At 40.7% G+C, this 20,715-nt stretch overlaps 1 protein-coding gene across 3 annotated transcripts in view; it reads right to left on the reverse strand.

The window, feature by feature from the left end:
* Nucleotides 1–13,624, reverse strand: part of vps54 (VPS54 subunit of GARP complex) — a 90,527-nt gene extending 76,903 nt beyond the window's left edge. For 2 of the 3 annotated variants that reach the window (XM_063056092.1, XM_063056090.1), the window contains exon 1: nucleotides 13,544–13,624. The gene's annotated coding sequence lies outside the window, so the exon portion shown is untranslated. Of the gene's footprint in view, nucleotides 1–5,747; nucleotides 5,878–13,543 lie in introns of all 3 variants that reach the window. The other variant, XM_063056091.1, reaches the window with a different exon arrangement.
* Between the last annotated feature and the right edge of the window lie 7,091 nt (nucleotides 13,625–20,715).

Consider the following 20,715-nt stretch of genomic DNA (forward strand, 5'->3'; position numbering starts at 1 on the left):
ATATCAAACTCGTAGAAGGCAATAAAAAGTCATTTTAAAACAATTAGAACTTACCCTCATAAGAATAGCTTCAAAAGATACTTATAATTTTCTTGCATTTTCTCCGAATTACACAAAAATGAGTTTATGACTACAATTTGCTTGAAAAATAATATAACTGAAATGAGCAAAATTGCATTGGCATCTTTGATAGGTAGATAGCAATGGTTTCAAACTGTTCCAGTTTTGTTCCTCACACTACTTTATATTTGTGCATCCTTTTTAATCATTACGTTGTTCTGACCTCTTAGTCAGGATTCATCAGCAACAAAACAGAAGTCCCTATATCGCTAATGCACTCATACATCTAGATACTGGTACATGTATTCATACTCTGATTCACTCTCTTGAATAAAGTTTGGGGCATAATGTACATAAGGTAATCAACTGATCATCCTTAAACACGTGAAATTCAAAATTCTGGAATTAACTCTCAGATCCCTGAACAGGAAATTTGTGATGTTTTAAGTCGTTAAATTCATGAATAAATACAAATATGAAATAAATAACAAGACTGGATAGGAGTGCAGAAAGTAATAAGAGGACTGAGTTAACATTAATTTTCTTCCCTGAAGGAGTATTACATTAAAATAAGAACGTTAAAACATGTATTTGCAACTTGCTGGGGAAAGCCAATCATTTATGTGAAACAGTTGTATTTGTTCATACAACCAACCATCAGAAAGTTGGAGATTCCCATGCAAATACAAAAATAGTGTTTTCTTTCTCACTAGCCAAGAAACCCAACAGGCTTTCAACGTGAAGCAGCAATTCATTCAACCACTTCAGAATATTGTATTCAATTATCAAAACATGACCTCTGCAATGGAAATACAAAACGCAGGCCAAGTGACTACCTTCCAGAATGCCTGCATTCAGTCAAGAAGAGCGACTTTGAACTTCCAGTCTCCTGTCTCACACCAGTACCAGTGATTCAGTCTTCAGCCTCCTGTATTTCCAACAATGCCCAATGCAAGATCAAACTACAGCCCTTCATCTTTCATTTGTGGACATTACAGACCTTCGGAGTAACATCAAATATACCAAATACAACAATTTCAGGGAATCCTTTTTTTCCTCTCTGTGGATGTGGATCAAATTTATATTTCAATTTGTTTTACTTTATGTCAGTTCTTTTGAGTTATTGCTCCTTTGACAGCTGAATATTTTTCACAGTTCTGATGCATCGTCCTTGATCCAAAATGTCTTTTTCCATTCCTGTTGATGCTTACTTCCTATTCGAGATTTTGGTGAAAACAGTTGTAATTTACTATGACTGATTCAATGCAAAGAAAATCAAATGGATGCATTTGTGCTACAAACTTGGAGGTATTTCAGAAACTGATCTGTACCTTTATTGGGAGCTTGCTGTCCTACAACAATGCATCTTTAAATTTATTTGTAGATTTGGGAATGAAATATTATCAGAATATCAAACAATGTAAAGGCATAGCAGAATCGGGGAGCAGTCTGCACTACAGTCTGCTCGAGAGAACCCAGTCTGATCAGGATCATACTGTCTAGCAGAGTCCCCATAATCCTATGGGTTGCCTGGGTGCTCCGTGCTGGTAGGTTATCTAACCCCTGTAAATTACAACTTGAGCAGGTCAGTAAAGGAAAAAAATCAGGCAGACTTGTTGGCTAAGTAAGAGATAAATCACTGGCAAATAAGTGAGAAAATGGAACTGATGGGTGCGCTTGACAGCCAGCATAAACTTGATGGTTGGATGGCCACGTTATGTACATTGTGAGAAATTCAAGAAACATGAAACAATTGACTTTAGATGAGGCCAAATAATATTGAGGACATGGAATTTCCAAAATACTACAGGACAGGGGGACTCAAGAATTCAGATGAAATGAAACTTTTTAAACATGGAATTGCTAATACTGTTTTTTATACAGAAGCATAAATCTGAGCATGTGGTACAGAAGTGCACATAATATAGGAAAAGTAAACATGCTAAGGAAAGAACGGGCCTTACACTCAACATCTGCAAAACAAAGACTGTCCACCAACCTTCTTCTACTGTATAACATGGGCTCTGAACTCAGGGACAATGTAGACTACCTCTCATATTTCAGGATCCATTTCTCAGCAAATAAACATCAGAGATAAATACATCAGAACAACGTCTGGTCCATTGAGAAAAGGGGTGTTTTTGTACTTTACATCAGGCACAAACGTCCTGGTCTGCTGCTCTGTCCAATGCTTTTGAGACCTGGATTACTAAAATCCTCAAAAGCTCTGGAAGTATAAACAAAACAACATCAACGTCCTCTCACAGATCAACGTCCCCATCCTTAAAGCCCTAGTTATATTTACTTGACTACATTGGCCAGACCATATTGATGGAATGCTTGACACCTGACTCTTGAAACAGTCACTCCATTTCTGATCATCTATATGCAGAAAAATACATAGTACAACAAATCAATTACAGAGCTGTGCATTTGTTTACCTCCTCATCACCATCTGAAATTTCTCCAACAATAGTTGTGTCATCGGCAAATTTATAGATGGTGTTTGACCTATGCCTAGCCACACGGTCGCGGACGTAGAGACAGTAGAGCAGTGGGCTATGCATCCTAAAGGTGCGCCAGTGTTGACTGTCAGTGAGGAAGAGATAACGTCCTGTGGCACTTGCTATAACAACACTATTACTTATATACAAACCCCATTTCCAGAAAAGTTGGGATATTTTCCAAAATGCAATAAAAACAAAAATCTGTGATATGTTAATTCACATGAACCTTTATTTAACTGACAAAAATACAAAGGAAAGATCTTCAATAGTTTTACTGACTAACTTAACTGTATTTTGTAAACATACACAAATTTAGAATTTAATGGCTGCAACACACTCAACAAAAGTTGGGACAGAGTTAAAATAAGATTGAAAAGTGCACAGAATATTCAAGTAACACCAGTTTGGAAGACTCCACATTAAGCAGGCTAATTGGTAGCAGATGAGGCATCATGACTGGGTATAAAAGTAGCGTCCATCAAAGGCTCAGTCTTTGCAAGCAAGGATGGGTTGTGGCTCAGTACATAATATTGTGAAAAGATTCAGAGAATTCAGAGACATCTCAGTGCGCAAAGGGCAAGGTCAGAAACCACTGTTGGATGCGCGTGATCTTTGAGCCCTCAGGCGGCACTGCCTAAGAAACCATCATGCTACTGTGACAATTATAGCCACCTGGGCTCGGGAGTACTTCGGAAAACCATTGTCACTCAACACAGTCCGTCGCTGCATCCAGAAATGCAACTTGAAACTGTTTTACGCAAGGAGGAAGGCATACGTCAACTCTATGCAGAAACGCTGGCAAGTTCTCTGGGCCCGAGCTCATCTCAGATGGACTGAAAGACTGTGGAACCGTGTGCTGTGGTCAGATGAGTCCACATTTCAGCTAGTTTTCGGAAAAAACGGGCATCGAGTTCTCTGTGCCAAAGATGAAAACGACCATCCAGATTGTTATCAGCGAAAGGTGCAAAAGCCAGCATCTGTGATGGTATGGGGGTGCATCAGTGCATGGGTGAGTTGCATGTATGTGAAGGTACCATTGACTCCGAGGTATATATTAGGATTTTAGAGAGACATATGTTGCCATCAAGGCGACGTCTCTTCCCGGGACATCCATACTTATTTCAGCAGGACAATGCCAGACCACATTCTGCACGGGCTACAAAAGCATGGCTTTGTAGACACAGAGTGCGTGTGCTTGACTGACCTGCTGCCAGTCCAGATCTATCTCCTATTGAAAATGTATGGCGCATCATGAAGAGGAGAATCAGACAATGGAGACCACAGACTGTTGAGCAACTTAAGGTCTTATATCAAGCAAGAATGGACAAAATTTCTAATTAGTATCCTCAGTTCCAAAACGATTAAAAAGTGTTATTAAAAGGAAAGGCGATGTAACACAATGGTAAACATGCCTCTGTCCCAACTTTTGTTGAGTGTGTTGCAGCCATCAAATTCTAAATTTGTGTATGTTTACAAACTACAATTAAGTTGGTCAGTAGAACTATTGAAAATCTTTTCTTTGTACTTTTGTCAGTTAAATAAAGGTTCACGTGAATTAACATATCACAGAATTTTGTTTTTATTGCATTTTGGAAAATATCCCAACTTTTCTGGAAATGGGGTTTGTATATATATCTTCCCAGTCTATGCCCATAGGCACAGAACTACAATGCTCTAAAGTAAATTGTCACACTCTTAAATTTTCTCCGAAGCAATGCCTTCAGCATTGACGTGATCCTAGTCACTTCATTCTCTTGACATCTTTGTAAAGTATGGCTTCCAGTATTAGATACAATACTTATGCTGTAACTTAATGAATGTTTGGTGCAGAGAATATTTTAACTAAAAGATTACTCTTCTTTAGCAGATTCTGAGGTAACTGATGAGGCCAGAAAGGGAACTGTAAACTCTTCTGCAATGGGGAGGAATGTGGTTGGTGTACTCCACCTACTATTCGAGGTTGCTGTGTGCTCCCAGTTCATAGCATTGAGGACCTCAATACCATCATGCAAGTTCCTTCTTCACTTTGAGTGGCTATAGGGAAAAATTCTCGGGAGTTTGTTCCACTCAAACCATGGTCTAACTGGCATTAGACAGCATCCTCAAACCATAGTATAACCAATCAGACCATCTATATTCTCCTCAAGTCCTCTCCATCAAAAACATGATGATTTCCTTTAAACCAATTTCATCGAAACTACAAACAAGAGAAAATCTGTAGATGCTGGAAATCCAAACAACACACACAAAATGCTGGAGGAACTCAGCAGGCCAGGTAGCATTCTTGGTTAAAAAAAGTACAGTCAAGATTTCAGGCCGAAATCCTACCAAAGGGTCTCAGTCTGAAACGTTGACTGTACTTTTTTCCATTGATGCTGCCTGCCTTGCTGATTTCCTCCAGCATTTTGTGTGTGTGGCTTTATCAAAACTACTACATTTAAGTGTTAATTATTGATTTATAGAACAAAAACCAAGAGAAAGAATAGTGAGCCTTGTGGAACCCCACTGATAACATCCTTTGTGTTAATAAAACAGCCACCGATAAGTATCTGCTTCTAGCTACTAAGTTAATTTTAGATCTGATCTGCCATTGATCCATGGAGAATAAAGGCCACGTACCTTTGCATTGTTTGACCAGCTTACCATGTTGGCACCTTAATTAAATCCCTGCAGACTACATCCAACAAATTGCCATCATGTTTAACTCATCAAAAAAAAAATCAATCTACATAAACATATATGATCTTCTCTTACAAATGCATATTGGATATTCTTAATTGCTCTTATGCTCACGTTGTCCCTCAGAATAGATTCCAACCAATTGTTTGACATTGGCATCAAAGTAATTTGCCTGCAAATATTCACTTTATCTCTTCCTCACTTTCAATAGAATGACACAATATCAACAGTCTTTCAATTATACAGTGCCACCCCTGCCACCAGGGAGAATGCAAAAACACAACTAGCTCATTTGACTCTTTTATGCCTGCTCCACCATTCAGAAAGATCATGGCATTAAAATAAAATGTAGCCACCTTCCTGCACAAACTCCAACTCTCCAAACTCCCTTATTATCTAAAAATCTAATGATCATCATCTTAACACACTCACTGATTAAACCTTCGTAGCCTCTGAGTGAAAGAATTTCTTTCTGTTGCCAAGTGTGTACTTAATGCATACCTCATCTTAGGCATCAAGACAGCAGCGACCAATTGGAGATAGCAGAAGCTTGAGATGCTGCGATTCACTCAGGTTTGCCGATCAAGTATCAAAGGCAGCGACTCATGACAGTAGGATGTGTCACGACGTTCTGCAAAGGGAGTTCAGGGAGTTAGATGCTAAGTTAAAGAGCTCCACCTCCAAGGGTTGTGCACTCAGGATTGTTACCCATGCCACGTGCTAGTGAGGGCAGAAATTACACAGGTTTAACACATTACTACAGAGTTGGTGTAGGAGGGAGGGGATGAGAATTTTGGATCATTGGGATCTCTTCCAGGGAAGGTGGACAGTTTGCATCTGAACTAGAAGGGGACTTCCCGGTGGGAAGGTTTGCTAATGCTGCATGGTGGGGTTTAAACCAGTTGCAGGGGGATGGGAACCAGAGTGCCAGAACAGTTAGTGGAGTGGTTATGATGCTAGTAAAACCTCAGACAAATTTCAGAATTAAAAGGTTGAGCATGATGCAACTAGTGTCCTGAACAACGTATATTTCAATGCAAGGAAAGGCAGATGAGCACAAGGCATGGATCAACACCTGGAAATATGCAATTGTAGCTATTAGTGAAACTTGGTTGCAAGAGGGGCAGGACTAGCAGCTCAATATTTCTGGGTTCCGTTGTCTCAAGACGTGCAGAGCAGGAGGGATTAAAGAAGGAGGGGTGACATTGCAACTCAGGGAAAATGGCAAATGTTCAGTCAGAACAGGCTGCACAACTCGTCAAGTGAGGCATTATGGGTAGAACTGAGAAAAACAAAGGAATGACCACTTTGTGGGGTTATATTACAAACCCAACGATCCGAGGGATCGAGAGGAAAAAAAAATTTGTAAAGAGATCACAGACAACATAAAGGCTCAGGAAACAAGCTTGTGATAAAAGGTGATTTTAACTTTCCATGTATTGATTGGGACTCCCATACTGTAAAAGGACTAGTTGGGATAGAGTTTGTAAAGGTGTTCCTTAATCAGTACGTAGAAGTCCCAATGACAGAGTGTGCAATACTGGATCTGCTATTACGGAGCGAGACAGGGCAGATGACAAAACTGCATAGGGGAACACTTTGTATCTACTGACCACAATGTCATTAGTTTCAAAGTAAATATAGAAAAAAGATAGGTCTGGTCAGCAGTTTGAGAACCGAAATTGGAGAAAGGCCGAGTTTGATGGTATCAGAAATGATCTGGCAAGCGTGGATTGGTACAGGCTATTTTCTGGCAAAAATGTACTTGGTAAGTGGGAAGCCTTCAAAAGTGAAATTTTGAGAGTACAAAGCTTGTACATGTCTGTCAGAATAAAAGGTAAAGATAACAAATTATGAAGATGGCAGAGTTAGTTCATCAAAGCATCAGTTAAAGTTGATATTTCTACCTGGCTGGAAACCAGAGAAGAGTTTATTCCCAGTTTTATACTTTTTCAAGGCATTTACCAAGGAAGTGGATCAAAGTGGCAGTGAATTTTGTCTGCATGGACTTTAGCAATGCGTTTGACATGGTCCCACATGGGAAGGTGGTCAAGAAAGTGCAGTCGCTTAGCCTTAGAGATGAGATAGTAAATTGGATTCGACATTGGCTTTGTTGGAGAAGCAAGAGAGTGGTAGTAAATGGTTGCTTCTCCGACTGGAGACTTGTGACTAGTGGTGTGTCGCAGGGATCGATGCAGGATCCATTGTTGTTCATCATCTATATCAATGTTCTGGATGATAATGTGGTTAACTGAATCAGCAAATTTGCAAATGACATCAAAACTGGGGCTGTAGTGGACAGTGAGGAAAGCTATCATGGCTTGCAGAGGGATCTGCATCAGGTGGGAAAATGGCAGATGAAGTTTAATGCAGACAAGTGTGAGGTGTTGCACTCTGGTAGGACCAACCAGGATAGGTCTTATACAGTGAATGGTAGGGCTTTGAGGAGTGACGCACTGAGGTTGGGTGGGACTACAACCAGAGGTCATGGGTTAAGGGTGAAAGGTGAAGGGGAATATAAGGGAAATCTTCTTCACTCTGAGGGTCCTGAGAGTGTGGAACGTGCTGTCAGCACAAGTGGTTCATGTGAGCTTGATTTCAATGTTTAAGCAAAGTTTGGATAGGTATATGAATAATTTGGGTATGGAGAGCTACAGTCCTGGTGTAGGTCAATAGGAGTAGGCAGCTTAAATGGTTTTGGTATGGACTAGATAATTGAAGGGCTGTTTCTGTGCTGTACTTTTCTATGGCTCTATATGTGGCTGGGTATCATGGCCATTACTGACTGTGCAAGGAAAAACAGCACCAACTGTAACAGTGACACCCCCCTCCCCCCCCACCGATGCCCTAAGCAACTTTTAAGCACGCTTCAAGGCATGAAACACAATATCTGCCATGAAAGCTACAACCCTCCCAGGTGAGCAGCTACTATCTGTAAGACATGAGTAGGAACCTGCAGAGAGTCAACACCCATAAGGAGGCTGGGCCAGAGAACATCACAGGACGAGTACTCAAGGAACGTGCATGTTAATGAATGGCCCATTTTTAGTCCACTTCCCATTCCCATTCTGATATGTCCATCCATGGTCTCCACCACTGTCAGGATAAGGGTGGAGGAACAGCACCTTATATTCCATCTGGGTAACCTCCAACCTGAAGACATGAATATCAATTTCTCAAACTTCCAAAGAATACCTCCACCCCCCCCTCCCTTCACCACTTCCCATCCCCTTGTCCCTCTCTCATGTTACCTCCTGGCCCAACCATTGCCTCCCTCTGGTGGTCTTCTTCCCCCGCCCCCCCCCGACCTTCTTTCTTCCATGGCCTTCTGTCTCGCTCACCAATCAACTTCCTAGCTCTTTGCTTCATTCCTCCCCCTTTAAGTTTCACCTATCACCCGGCGTTTCTCCTTCCCCTCCCCCCACCTTTCAAGTCTACTCCTCAGCTTTTTTTCTCCAGTCCTGCCGAAGGGTTTTGGCCCAAACTGTCGACTGTACTCTTTTCCATGGATGCTGCCTGGCCTCCTGAGTTCCTCCAGCATTTTGTGTGTGTTGCTCAGATTTCCAGCATCTGCAGATTTTCTCTTGTTTGTAGCACTTATGTCTGAATGTTGTTTCGGGATTTAATTCTGGCTTTTAATACTATTCTCCAACAGGCCTTGCTGAACAAACTCTTACTCCACAGTCTAAATAGACTTCTGTGCACCTGAGTGTACGACTTCCTAACCAATAGACATCAGAGACTCAGGATGCACAATCACTCCTCCCTCCCCACCATCCTCAACATGGATGCCCCCCAGGGCTGTGTGTTGAGCCCACTGTTGTACATTCTACTCATGGATGACTGCACATGACCAAACATCCATTGCCAATGACATGACAGTGGTGGGACTCATCACCAAAGGCCCACAGAGAGTAGGTGGAAAAGCTCGAGGCCTGCTGCCAGGCAAATAACCTCTTCCTCAATGTCAACAAGACAAAGGAAATAGTGAGTGACTTCAGGAACACCTGCACCACTCACAGCCCTGTCCTTCGGCAGCACAGCAGTGGAAATCACAAGCAGTTTCAAAATTCCAGGAGTGCACATTTTGCACAATCTCTCATGATCCCAGAACATATTCTACACAACACCTCTACTTTCTCTCTGAGGAAGCTGAAGAGAGCTGGACTATGCACATCTATACTCACATAATTCTACAAATGGCAGTAGAGAGCATCCGAACAAGCTGCATCACTGCATGATACAGAAACTGCACTGCAACAGACAGGAAAGTACAACAACAGGCAGTCAAAATTGCCCAATGCATTACCAGCACCAGCATACCACCATCAAAGACATTTATGCAGACAGCTGCCACAAAAAGGCCAGTAACATCATGAAGGATCTCACCTACCACAAATGTCACCTGTACTCTCTTCCATAGATGCTGCCTGGCCTCCGAGTTCCTCCAGCATTCTGTGCGCGTTTCTTGGATTTCCAGCATCTGCAGATTTTCACTTGTTTACCCTGCTGATGGACTGAGAGGAGGCTACTTAGCATCCACGCCAGGACCACCAGACTCAAAAATCAGGAACTTTCCTCAAGCCGGTAAGGCTGATCAACACCTGCATCCACAAAGCCACCCCACCACATCCCCAACCACCACTACTTTATCATTTCTTGTCATAGTCACCTTATGTTCAGACATCACTTGGTGGATGTACAATCAATCTGTGGATATGAGCTATCTTGTGTATTTATATTTATCCAGTTTTTTTATTATTGTGTTCTTTACCTTATTGTGTGTGTTTTTTTTGTGCTGCAATGGATCTGGAGTAACAATTACTTTGTTCTCCTTTTCACTTATGTACTGCAAATTATATTAAACAATTTTGAATCTTGACAACTGTGATCTCAGGTATGGAAACATCATCTCTGTCCCCCGACAAACCCTATAAAAATGTTGTAAGTTTCAAAAAGATAACCGCTCAACCTTCTAAGCTCTAAAAACTGATGGCCTAGTCTTATTAATATCTCCTCAAATCACCAAACAGACCATCCATCTGTTGGAAGTTTTGCTGCACTCGTGCTACTGTGAATATATACTTTTATCATTTGGGAAATCAAAACTATACATAACATTCCAGATGTAATCTCATAAAGTGCCCTACACAATTGAAGCAAGATGTCTGTGTTCTGCAACCAAATCCTCTTGCAATAAAAACCAACATACTATTTGCTATTCCTATTGTTTGGTGTACCCTCATGTTAGCTTTCAGTGATTATGTACAGTACATGCCCTCTAAACACTAACAATTTAATAATCCTCTATGTGTCCCCCCTCACAAGATACTGTCCACATTACATTTCATTTTTCAGATTGACACCTATTGATTTAATCTGTCCTTAATCCATTGAATGCATTATATGGGATCATCTTATCCAGATCCTAGGTGAAGCTTCAGTTATCCCTGCTGCACCTCACTGACCATAGCTTCCCAATCTGAAAATGGTACTTTTATTCCTAATCGCTTTGACTATTAACCAATCCTCAAACGAAAAAATGATGGTGACAACTTTAGCAATTTTCTCCCTTGCTTCTTTTCACTGTCCGGATTACATTTCATCCATGCCTGAAGATCTGTTTAGTTGCTAAAAAGCAAAGTGTCTTAATACTCTCTCTTGTACTGTATTTATTCCATTGATCATTTCATTTATCTTTAAATTTCAATATTGGCATCATTCCCACTTTGTAAAGACCACCACAAAATATCCACAAAGAAGAGCTTTACCCAGATCCCCCTCCAATGAAAGAAAGCATCCTTTCCCAATGAATTCAATTTTTTCTATGCAAGTTTTTTTAACGGCCTCCAATACACCTGTACCTCTCAGTCACCATGCAAAAGTCTGAGAGTGAAACAGGACAGAGATCCCATAGGTGTCCTCAGATCCTGTGCAGGCATTTTTAACCTCTTCCTACTCCATGTGCTGATTCACACCTACAAGAAGAGAACTATCATACCGGTATCAAAGAAAAGCAGGGTATCATTTATTAAACCCTGTGGCTCTGACGTCTAGCATCATGATGTGCTTCAAGAGGGTGGTCATGGCACGCATCAACTCTGATCTTCCAGATAACCTCAACCCACTGCAATTTGCCTACCACTGCAACAGATCCACTGCAGACACCATAGCCCTGGGCCTAGAATCAACTCTGGAACACCTAGGAAACAGAAGACACCCATGTTATTGACTATGGCTCCAAAACTATATTTCCCAAACTCCTAGACGTAGGATTCAGCACCTCACTCTGCCACTGGATCCTTAATTTCCTGACCAACAGACCACAATCAGCAAGTCTAGGTGGCAAAATCTCCACCACAATTATCCTCGGCATTGATGCCCTGCAAGGCTGTGCTCTCAGCCCCCTACTTTACTTTCTATGTACACAAAGCGTGGTCAGATACTGCTCTAACTGTATCTACAAGTTCGCAGGTGACACCAACATAATGGGCAGGATTTCAAACAATGATGAGACAGAGGATAGGAAGAAAATAAAGAGCATAGCTACATGATGTCAAGACAACAATTTTCCCCTCAAAAGTCAGTAAAACAAAAGAGCTGGTCTTTAACTTCAGGAAGTTGGGTATGCCCTGCAGGTACTGAGATTGAGATGGCACAGAGATTCAAGTTCCTTGGTATAAATATCACCAATAGTTTGTCCTGGTTCCGCAACTTAAGTTCCACCATCAAGGATATCAACATTTCTGTTTCCTTAGAGGGCTAAGGAAATTTGGCATGACCTGTTAACCTTCACCAATCTTTACAGATGCACCATAAAAAGTGTTTTATCTGGTTGATTTACAGCTTCGTATGGCAAATGCTCTGCCTGAGACCACAAGAAATTGCAGAGTTGTGGACACAGCCCAGTCTATCACAAAAACTAGTCTCCCCTTCATTGACTCTGTCTGCACTTCCTAATACCTTGGAAAAATCAGCCAGCATACTCAAAGACACCCACCCTGTATTCTGACATTCTCTCTTCTACCTCCTTCCATCAGGCAGAAGATACAAAAGCTTGAAACTGCACCACAAACTCAGGGATAAGTTCTATTCTGCTGTTGAAAGGACCTCTTGAACAATGAAGATGAACACTTGATCTCTTAGTCCGCCTTGTCATGGGCCGTGCACCTTATTTGTTGAGCTAGACTGCACTTTCTCTATAATCATAACACTATATTTTGCATTCTGTTTGTACTTCTGTTTGGAATTATCTGTATGCATGGCACACAATTTTTTTTACTGTATCTCAATACGTGTGACAATAATAAATCTTCTGCCTCCAGAGTAGGAATTCTGAACTGGGTATTTGTGGGGAGCATGCCTTCCCACAAGAAATCTTGAACTAGGGTCACATTCTCAAAGAGCTAAGCCATTTCAAAGTGAGAGGATGCAAAATCCCTTAACTTAGTGAGATAGAATCTTCTTGGAATTCTCTACCCTAAAGTACAATGCAGGTCAACCACTAATTGCATTCAAAACATAAATCAATGAATATCTGAATATTAAAATATCTGGATATCAAGAAAATGGGGATCTATAAGAAAAATGGACCTATATCTATCGCTTCCAATTTCTCATGTTCATCGGTAAAACATGTGAAATTAATATACATAATATTAATTATATTCCAAATGAGCAAAATTACACATTGACAGTGGCACTTCATACAAAGCCTTTATTTCCAAACCACTTAATTAAAAGTAGTTTAGTCAACAAGCATCTGTTATGATGGGGCAGCGGTAGAAATAGGGCTGGACGTTAACGTGAAATGAAATCTAAATCAATCAGGGTCAACAAAATAGAACATTAAACTTGCCAAATAATGATTACTTTTGCGAAGCAGGCAATTATAAATCGAGGACATGAAAATGACACATCGACACTACATCACACAGCAGACGGGCACAAACTATCGAAACCCTGTTTCAGAGCTGTTATCTCCAGCAGTTTCAGCTCCAGCATCTCAAAACGTTCAGCGTCCGCACTTTGCTGTTTACAAGAGTTGACCAATGAAACGATACACCACATGGAAGTTTAACGCTGATCACCCCGTCAGCGATGACATTGCTCCGAGATCGCATAACAACAGTCCCGAGGCCTAGTCGGAGTTTAGGCCCTGCCCCCGTCGCACCGACTGCCGCCACCAGTGCCCATGGATCTGACCTACACCTGAGCCATTGCCCTCAGCCGGCCTCCTCCTCGGCTGTCAACGCCGCTCCCTCCGTGCCCGCGCATGATGAAACCGAATGGTCTACCTGCTCCGCCTGCCACTGCACTGCCAATGCTGCCACCCGGAGCCGGAGTCATACCAAGCGCCGGCCCAGTCCGGCATGCACCGCACCGCACAGGAGGAGGAGGGGGCGGGTCGGGAACTGTCACATGACATCGTCCCGGCGACCGAGCCAGTTGAAGGGTTGGTGGCCGGTTCGAGACTAACATCAGGATCAACTTTGTTATCACTGACATGCAGCGTGAGGTTTGTTGTGTTGTGAAAGCATTACGGTGCAAGATATTAAAATCACCATAAATTACAGAAAACGAATTGTGTGAAAGTTGAATAATACGTGCATGGACCGTTGAGAAATTTGATGGCGGAGGGAAAGAAGCTGTTCCTATATCCGTGAGTGTGTTCCAGCAAGCTCCTTTCCTCCCTGACGGTAGAACGCGAAGAGGTCGTCTTGGATTGTGAGGATCTTTCATGAGCGATGACACATTTTGAAGATGTTCTCGATAGTAAGAGGGTTGTGTTCGAGATTAAGTTGATTACATCCCTCTGCAACCTCTTGCGATCCTGTGCATTGGAGGTTGTAACCAGAAAGAATGTACTCCATGTTGTCTGACCGATTCCTTTTAAAGCCACAGCATTGCATACAGCATATTCTAGTCCTCTCAAAATGAACGCTAACATCGAATTTGCCTTTCTTTAGGGAATCCCCTCAAATCCCTTTGCACCTCTGATTTCTGAATTTATTCCGTTAAGAAAAATAGCCTAGCCTTAATTTCTGCTGGCAAAGTACATGACCATACACTTCTCTACATTCTATTCCATCTGCCACTTCCCCCCCCCCCCGCCCCATTCTTGCAATCCGTCCTGACAAGGTAGAAACGCTACTGTGTCTTCTTCATGACTACAACAATGTGTTGGGCACAGGGTAAATCCTCAGAGATGTGGACACCTAGGAACTTTTAACTGCTCCTTCACCAACAGTTGCTTGTACCTGGAAGCTGCATACAAAAATAGGTTGATGAATCACGAAAACAATGACATGAGCCAATAAACCAATAAAAGAGCATTGTTTCATTTTGAAAGGAATATTAAAAAAGGATATTTTATTCTTGTACAACAAACATAGAGTTAGAATCCTAATTGTAGAATAATGAGGCCATTTGGCCTATTGTGTTTATGCCAGTTGCAATTGGGCTGCTGGAGTTCAGTCACAACTAAACAATGGCATCCAGTTCTAGCAACTATACTTCAGGAGAGATGATAAATCAAAGCCGGTCAGTTTCCTTATATCTATGAGATTTTTGATCTTTGAGAATCGAGGAACAGGTGTAGGCCTCTTCGCTTCTCAAGCTTAAGCTTGCTCAACCATTTAATAAGATTATAGCTGATCTGATTGTAACTTCGTTTCTGAACTACATCCAGCAATATTTCATCTCCTTGCTGATTAATTAACCAACCACCTCTGCCTTAAAAATCAAAGAAACTGATTCCACTCATGGTTCGGAAAGAGATTGCCAGAAGAAATTACCTCATCAACACTTAAGAAGCATCTGACTTGAATCACCAAGGCATAATAGGTTACAGAAGAACTTGCAATTAGTGCAATGCTATTACAGTGCTAGCTGTCTGTAAGGAGTTTGTACATTCTCCCTGTGACAGTGTGGGTTTCCTCCGGGTACTCTTGTTTCCTCCCACATTCCAAAGATTTAATTTGATGCAAATGACACATTTCACTTTATGTTTCAATGTACATATGACAAATAAAGCTGATCTCAGAAAATGGTATTAGTACAGATATAGATGGTTGGCATGGATGTGGTGGACAGTACTGTGCTGTATAATATATCTACTTGGAAATCTACTTTATTTTTTTTAAGAGACACCCTTGTTCTAGGTTCTCCCAAAAGAGAAGCACCCTCAGAATGTTATACTTTTCAATCAAGTCACCTCTAAATCTTTTATACATCAGTTTACAGAACATTAGTTCCAGCTAGTACAATCCTTCCTCATAATCTTATATGAACTGTTTCCAATACATTAATAATGAAAGTAAGGAGACTAATACTCTGCCCATTATTCCAGATGTGGCCATTACAAATGCCCTAATTAACTGGAGCAGAACCCTCTGACTTTTGCATTGTCTTAATTACACACAGCAGCTGGTCCTTCATTGCCCTCATGAGCTCTAAATTCCAAAAGCCGTGATACTTAATTTCTTCTCATATGAGTCCTAAATGATCAAATTTGCTCTAAGATTATGACCCATGGCTTTTAACATTCTGAACAGCAGAACCATCAACCTAACATCTACACTACCAAGTCTTATAGAAGTTTTACTTATGTTTCAATGAGCATATGCTGTACTTCGTTCCCCAAAATCTGTAGATGCTATCTGTTTAACTTCCGCTCATGGCAACACCATTTTGGTGAACCTGTAACCTCCACTCCTTTGCAACTTACTTTGCAAATATACCTTCTGCTTTGAAACCATAAGACATAGGAGCAGAATTAGGCCATCTGGCCCCTCGAGTCTGCTCCACCATTCAATCATGGCTGATCCTTCTTTTTCCTCTCCTCCTCATCCCCAGTTCCTGGCCTTCTCCCCGTAACCATTGATGCTATGTCCAGTCAAGAACCTATCAATCTCTGCCTTAAATACACCCAACCACCTGGTCTCCACTGCTGCATTTGGCAACAAATTCCACAAATTCACCAGCCTTTGGCTATTAAAAAAAAGGGTGCATGAAACAAAGCTTATGTATGATATTCCAGGTGATTTTTTTTATCAGGACCCTATAATTGGAGCAAGATAACTTTTTCACACAAATTATCATGTAATAAGGACCAATATACCTTTCACTTCACAAGTTGCTTGCTTGCCTGCATGTTATCTTTCACCAATTTTTTTTTTGCTGGAATCTGTCACAAGGAATTGATAACAAGATTTTCAACTGAGATCCTTCTCAAAAATTCAACATTAAAAAAAACTGAGCTTTTTCTATCTAAGTGGGTGATCTCATTTTTTTCCCTATCTGTCATGTCCTTACGCATCTTCATAACCTGTTTATATCCTCCACAAGTGTTTCTGCAGCCTCCTTAGAATCCACTCACCAATGAACTTTGCAGCATCTCACTAGCCACAATTACCCAACATGGAAATGGTTCACTGATCCCCTTCTGGCCTCCTTGAGCCAACAAGTCTTAAAACCATGTCCACAACAATATCAACTCCAATTATATTCATTAGTCAAGTCGTCACTTTTTATTGTCATTTCGACCATAACTGCTGGTACAGTATGCAGTTAAAACAAGACTTTTTCGGGATCATGGTGCTACATGAACAATACAAAAACTACACTGAATCACTTGTGTGCACTATTTCCAAGACCATCTGCAAATCCAAATATACCTATTTAGTTACACCCTCAAAATACCCTGAAATGTTTTGGCAAATATTTCATGAATGCTTATTGAATTTGTCCAATTCAACTGTTATTTTCTTTGTACCTATTTTTCCCACAATACCCTAAATAGATTTTCTCCATTCCTGATGTCAGGGCAACTGGTCTACAATAGCCTGTTTACCATCTCCTTTCTTACTTAGGGCTACATTTACTACTTCATAATCTGTGGGGAAACATTAGCATGAGTGGGTAAGAACCAGTGTATCCACCATCTCCACAACCACCTTCATTAAAACCCTTGAATGCACTTCACAATGTGCTGGATTTTTATTACCTTGCAATAGCATTAACTTCTTCAATACTTAACTTACTAATGTTATTTTCTTTGAGCTTCATATCTACTCACAAAATATCTGATCAATTTCTCTGCCGCTTGCTTATTCCCCAGTATAATTTCTCCTGTCTTTAATTTTTCTCCCTAAACTGTTTCCCCTTCCTTGTCAATTCTTTGATCTTTTGTTGAATTCTAATATTTTCCCAAACACGTTCACTTGGTCCAGTTCTGACACAACTCTCCCCCTTTCTTGATCTGTCTCCATCTCTGGAGACAGTGTTTACTTATTTTTTAATTATATAGACCTGCTGATTTGCATAGCTATCTTGACTGTACCTCCTCCTGCCCAGTCTCCTGTAAAAATGCCATTCTCTTTTCAGTCCTTTTATCTCTGCCACATCTGTTCCCGGGATGAGGATTTCTTTTCCAGGACATCAGAGGTCTGCTTGGAAGAACAGGATTTTCATTCCTCTACTATTGATGCTCCCTCACCCCACCCGCATCTTCTCCATTTCCCAGACACCATTTTGCCACCACCTTAACAGGGATAGAGTTCCTATTGTCCTCACCTACCATCCCATGAGCCTCATCATCCAACACATCATTCTCCACAATTTCCATCATCTTCAATGGGAACCTACCACCAAGTACATCCTTACTCCCCACCCCCCACTCTCCCCAGGGACCTGTGTCCCTTCCCACTAATCTCTACACCTGAACATTTGCATCCTCCCTCACTCTACTCAGGGCCCCAAACAGTCCTTCCAGGTGAGGCAACACTTCATCTGTGAATCTGTTGTGATCATCTACTACCAATGTAATCTCCTCTACAATGGTGACACAAGTCATAGATTGGGGGACCACTTTGTTGAGCACCCTTCACTCCATCTGTAAAAAGCAGGATTTCCCAGTGGCCAACTATTTCAATTCCAATCTCTATTCCCATTCTGACATGTTGGCCCATGGCCTCCTCTTCTGCCATGAGAAGGCCAATCTCAGGTTGGAGGAACAACACCTCATATTTCATCTGGGAAGCCTCCAACCTGATAGCATAACCTGGGCTGTTATATGAACTATCAGTCATCATTTTTCAATCGGGTTGTTGAATGACTATGATTGGATAATTTAGATGATGCTATGATGGGATTTTTTAAGATGTTGCAAGCTAGCTAATAAGGAATTAACACTTGCTCAGGAGCCAGTCAATGACTTGTGTGGAACAAAGTAGTTACTGAGAAATTATATGAAAACCCTCAAACTAACCACAACTATTTCGACTCACTGCCCATCACACAAACAAATTAACCATTAACCAACTATTCCTATTGAGCTGCATTGTTAGTTCTTCACGATTCACACAAGGGCCTAACTCCCTACACTTGCAGACACAATAATCAAATTCCAACACTGTCTTGATTTAACATCTATAGGAAAGGCTTAGAAGGCTCGGCTGAGCAAGCTAGGGCTTTTCTCGTGAGCAAAGGAGGATGAGAGGTAATTTGACAGACGTACAAGACAATAAGAGACATTGATTGAGTAATTACCAGAGACTTTTTCACCAGGGTGGAAATGGTTAATAACAGGAGGCAAATTTTTAAGGTGATTGGAGGAAAAGTATAGGATGTGGAATGTCAGAGGTAAGCTTCTTACAGAGTGGTGGGTGCATGGAACACACAGGTGGTAGAAGCAGACAGATTAGGGACATTAAGAAACACAAGTTAGGCACATGAATGATAAAAAAAAAATGATGGGCTGTATAGGAGTGAAGGGTTAGGTTAAAAGGTCAGCCCAACATCATCGACTGAAGGCCTGTATGTACGGTGCTGCAGTGTTCTATGTTCTAAGTGTTTGCACCCTTCAGTGAATCTCCTTATCTCACTCTGTGCGGCATATGAAATCATTTTTAACAAGGAAAACTAATTGGTTATGCAAGTCATGGTCACCAAAGATAGAGAAATACTGACTCACCTGCAAAGACTTGATATCATTAAAAAATATTATCCACCTTGAAATACATCAGTTAAATGAAGTGCCTTAAGTGTCTCAAACCGAGAAGGAAATAGCTCTCACAAATTAACAGACATGGATTATGCTAATGCATCTCAATTTCAATGGAACGTTTACTGTAAACTTCACAACTATTTTCACATGCTTGCTAGTGATTTAAAAGCTCTTCTACATTACTAGGGTAACTGTAAAATGTGCTTTTGTAATTTTTCTTGTATGTTACACTGCACTGATGTCACACGCAGTTCCCTGCTCATTAATGGACTATTATTGCTAAATGTGATCCCAAGCCCATACTGTAGAATAGGTCAACTCACTCAGTTCTTAAGGGTAAAGATTTCCAATGCAATTTAGATACAAGCTCTTTACATATCATTGCAAATATGGCCACTCTATACTTTATACTGAGTTAGAAATGTATAAAAGATGAACATTTGAACACAATTGAAACAGGAGTTTGAAAATATTGGTTTTGCTCATCAAGAAATTGCAGAGGAATTGAGATAAGTACAGAAAGGACTGCACGGTGCTGTAGTGATTAGCACAATGCTTTACAGTACTAGTGACCTAGGTTCAATTGCCACCCGTCTGTAAGGAGTTCATGTATTTGTCCCATGACTACGTGAGTTTCCTCTGGGTGCTCTGGTAAGTTGTCCTGTGATTAGGCGAGGGTTCCATTGGGGTTTGCTGGGCGGTGCGGTGCAAAGGGTCATTAGGGTCTACTCTGCGCAGTATCTCAATATACAAATAAACAAAATATGCGTGTTCACACAAGTTTGACAGTATCCTGCTTGTAACATTTAAATAGCACAAATAATGTCTGGCTATCATTTTAACCAATTCATGTGATTTTATTCCCTTTTCTCTCATGCACTGCTTGTTGAAAAATTCAAATATTTATCCCCTCCTCCAGAGCCAGCAACAACTATTCAAGATGTGTATGATTTTTTTTTTAAATCCCCACTCATCTTTCTGCAGATTTTAATTTCCTCTGTTGACCTCCATAGTCATCTCTTTCTGTGACATGATCCTCAATTTACAAGATGATTTTCATCAAACCATCAGTACAATAAGTGTAGCATTTATTTTTAATCAATTGGTCATGCCTTACGTTTTATTCACACATTTGGAAATGTAGATTTGTTCAAATACTGTCTTTTGAAATGATCAATTTCAGCTCAACTCTGCTATAACCTCAAAATAACCAACATTAGGTCAAATATAATTTTATGAAGTTTTTGAAAACTCAAGTTTCTTTCTCAACTTATTTGAAAACAATCTCCAGTAAAATGCCAATGGTAGGATTAGAATACTTAAAATGCAAAAATCCCTAAACATCACATTAGCGCATGTTTTGAATAGCTGAGTTATAACACTTTCCACTTTAATTAAGTAAAAAAATCCTGGGTCTTACAGTGTACAGAGTTGGGTTTGGAGATTTCACAACTATACGCA

The sequence above is a fragment of the Mobula hypostoma genome, chromosome 8 (assembly GCF_963921235.1).
Source record: "Mobula hypostoma chromosome 8, sMobHyp1.1, whole genome shotgun sequence".
Classification (NCBI taxonomy): Eukaryota; Metazoa; Chordata; class Chondrichthyes; order Myliobatiformes; family Myliobatidae; genus Mobula; species Mobula hypostoma.